This window comes from Arachis hypogaea, chromosome 17, assembly GCF_003086295.3.
Source record: "Arachis hypogaea cultivar Tifrunner chromosome 17, arahy.Tifrunner.gnm2.J5K5, whole genome shotgun sequence".
In the NCBI taxonomy this organism is placed as follows: Eukaryota; Viridiplantae; Streptophyta; class Magnoliopsida; order Fabales; family Fabaceae; genus Arachis; species Arachis hypogaea.
This window is the reverse complement of record NC_092052.1, coordinates 63329697-63332956: the sequence shown is the minus strand read 5'-3', so window position 1 is coordinate 63332956 and position 3260 is coordinate 63329697. Positions and strand designations below refer to the sequence as shown.

Here is a 3260-nt window from a genome sequence, read left to right as displayed (position 1 = left end):
TACGTGCAGAAGACATGGCCGCTAGGAGAGTTACCATCCAGGAGGAAGGAGCCCCTGATTTTACAATGCAACCGTTTCAAGCGCATCATCCAGCGGTAGCTACAGATTTTGAAATAAAGACCGCATTGCTAAATTTGATGCCCAAGTTTCATGGCCTACCTGCTCAAGCGCCTATCAAGCACTTGAGAGATTTCCAGGCAGCCTGTTCTACTGTCAGGCGTGATGGTACTGATGAAACTTCAATTTTGTTGAAAGCTTTCCCGTTTTCTCTTGAGGGAAAAGTAAGAGAGTGGTACTACACTCAACCTCTAGCAAATGTATCCAAATGGGATACACTCAGAAAGGAGTTTTTGGAGAAATTCTTTCCATCTGAAGTTACTGATAAACTGAGGAAGGATATTTCCACAATTGTTCAGGATGACAATGAGACTCTCTTTGAATACTGGGAGCGCTTCAATAATCTTCTGGAAGTATGCCCCCACCACATGATTGACAAGATAGTGTTGCTTAGCAATATCACACAGGGCATGAGGCCCCAAGATAAGACCACATTGAAAAGTGCTAGCAATGGGTCTATGAAGAAGTACAAGACCACTGATGAGGCTTGGCAATTGATCAGTGATTTAGCTGAATCTACTAGGAACCACAGGCAAAAGCAAGGCCGTTCAAAAGCCGTTGCAGAAGTATCCTCTAACAGAGAGACTACGGCTCTAGCTCAGAGTATATGTGAGATGACCAACTTGCTGAAGCAGATGCAATTGAATCAACAACAAACTCAACAAGCTCAACCTCCTTCGCCACAGTAAAACCAACAATTAGTCCCGTAAAGAATTTGCGGAATCTGTGCTGATTATAGCCATTACACTGATGAATGCCCGCAGCTCTAACAAGAAGACAACATGGTGGCATCCACTCATAACTTCTATGACCGCCCCAACCAAAGGTACAATCAAAGTGGAAATAATAACCATGGATGGCAGGACAATTTTAACCAGAATTGGAGGGACAACAATAACAGAGGAGGCCGAGATAATCAGGGAAATCAGAGGTGGAATAATAACAACAACAGGCAGCAGAATCAACCTTACAGAGTACCTCACCTGAGGTAAAACCAAGGACCACAGAACAATCAACAGCAGACCTCTCAATTTACTCATTCTTCTTTATCTCCTAATGAAGAGCTACTACAATCTTTTGAGCAAAGACAACAGACCATGGAAAATAACATCATGAATAGTATTAATGCCAGTCTGAATGGTCTCACCTCTACTTTGCAAGCTCTTATGTCACAGATTGGATCAATGCAAAATTCCAGTAACCAACTTTCTAGCTCCACTGGAATCCCCTCTCAACCATTACCCAATCCAAAGGGAGGCATTAATGCCATCACCCTAAGGTCTGGAACCACACTGCAGGAGAGGAATCAGGAGGAACCAAGCCCACCAGAACACACCTGCTGAAGAGGAAGAGGACATACAGGACATAGCTGAGAAAGAAATAGCTCAACCACAGGAGGAAGCACCAAAAGGCACAGACACCACAGAAAACACCACTCCTATTCCATTTTCACAACTTGCAAGGAAGCTCAGGAAGCAGCTGGAACCCGACCCCAAAATGGTAGAAATATTCAAAAAGGTTGACGTAACTGTTCCTCTTTTTTATGTTATTCAGCAGGTACCTAAATATGCAAAGTTTCTAAAAGACTTATGTATCCATAAAGACAAAATTAATGAATTAGAAACTATTCCTTTAGGTAGTTCTATATCTGCTTTAATGGGAGGATTACCTGAAAAATGTAGTGATCCAGGTCCTTGTATAGTTAGCTGTACTATTGGTGGTGTAGTAATTTATGATTGCATGTGTGATTTAGGAGCACGTGTCAGTATAATGCCTTTGTCAATATATGATATTTTGAGGCTCCCTCCCTTAAAAAGGTCGGCAGCTCGTTTTGTGTTAGCAGATAAAAGCATTATTACAGTGGCTGGAGTTGCTGAAGATGTTTTGGTGAACATTAAAGGGCTTACATTTCCCACTGATTTTTATATCTTGGAGATGCCCCATAATGATTCAGATAAGCCATCATCAATCCTACTTGGAAGACCATTCCTGAAGACATCAAAATTCAAATTGGATTCTTTTTCAGGAACATACTCCTTTGAAATAGATGGCCGCATAGTAATCTTCAATCTGAATGGAGTCATTGACAACCCCCCAGAAGATCGTTCTATCTTTTAGTGTGATGTCATAGATGAAAGTGTAGCTGAAGTTCACAAGGAAGAGTTTGAAGAGAGGCACACTGGACAAGGTCCAAGTGTGGGGACCCTTTTAATTGACAATGAGGGCACTTCGCCATTTTCACAAGCTCCAGATAATCCAGAGCCTGCCCATGATCAAAAGTTAGAATTGAAACCCCTCCTTCCACATCTCAAATATGCTTATCTTGAAGATGAGCAGAAGTTTCCAGTTATCATTGCAAGGGAACTTACTTCCCAACAAGAAGAGTAGTTACTTGATGTGCTGAGGAAGCATAAGAAGGCAATTGGGTGGAGCTTGGCAGACATAGTAGGCATCAACCCTCAAGTATGTAAGAACAGAATATTTTTAGAAGAGGGAGTAAGACCTGTCCGTCAACCCCAAAGAAGATTAAATCCCACCATCTTGGAAGTTGTCAAAAAGGAAGTGACCAGACTATTGGAAGCAGGTATCATATATCCCAGTACAAGTGGTGCCCAAGAAGTCTGGAGTCACTACAGTGAAGAATGAGCATGGAGAGCTCATAGCAACTAGAGTTCAGAATGCTTGGAGAGTCTGCATTGATTACAGGCGTCTCAACCAAGCTACCCGTAAGGATCACTACCCACTTCTATTGATTGATCAAATACTGGATCGCCTGACAGGTAAATCACATTATTGCTTTTTAGATGGTTACACAGGTTATTTCCAGATTCATATAGCTCCTGAGGATCAGGAAAATACTACCTTTACATGCCCTTTTGGGACTTATGCTTACAAGAGAATGCCCTTTGGCTTGTACAATGCACCAGCTACTTTCCAAAGGTGCATGATGAGTCTTTTCTCTGATCTTATTGAGGACTGTATGGAAGTTTTTATGGACGATTTTAGCGTTTATGGTGATTCTTTTAGCCTTTGCTTAGATGGATTATCTAGAGTATTAGATAGATGTGTTAATACAAACCTTGTATTAAATTTCGAAAAATGTCACTTCATGGTAAAACAAGGAATTGTATTAGGACATGTGG

The 3260-nt window shown here is 41.4% G+C and overlaps 1 non-coding gene across 1 annotated transcript; it reads right to left on the bottom strand.

Annotated features, from left to right (window-relative positions):
* Positions 1-383: 383 nt before the first annotated feature.
* LOC112768375 (small nucleolar RNA R71) lies at positions 384-491 on the bottom strand. The gene has a single exon (XR_003185810.1). It is a non-coding gene; the product is annotated as a small nucleolar RNA R71 (small nucleolar RNA).
* Between the last annotated feature and the right edge of the window lie 2769 nt (positions 492-3260).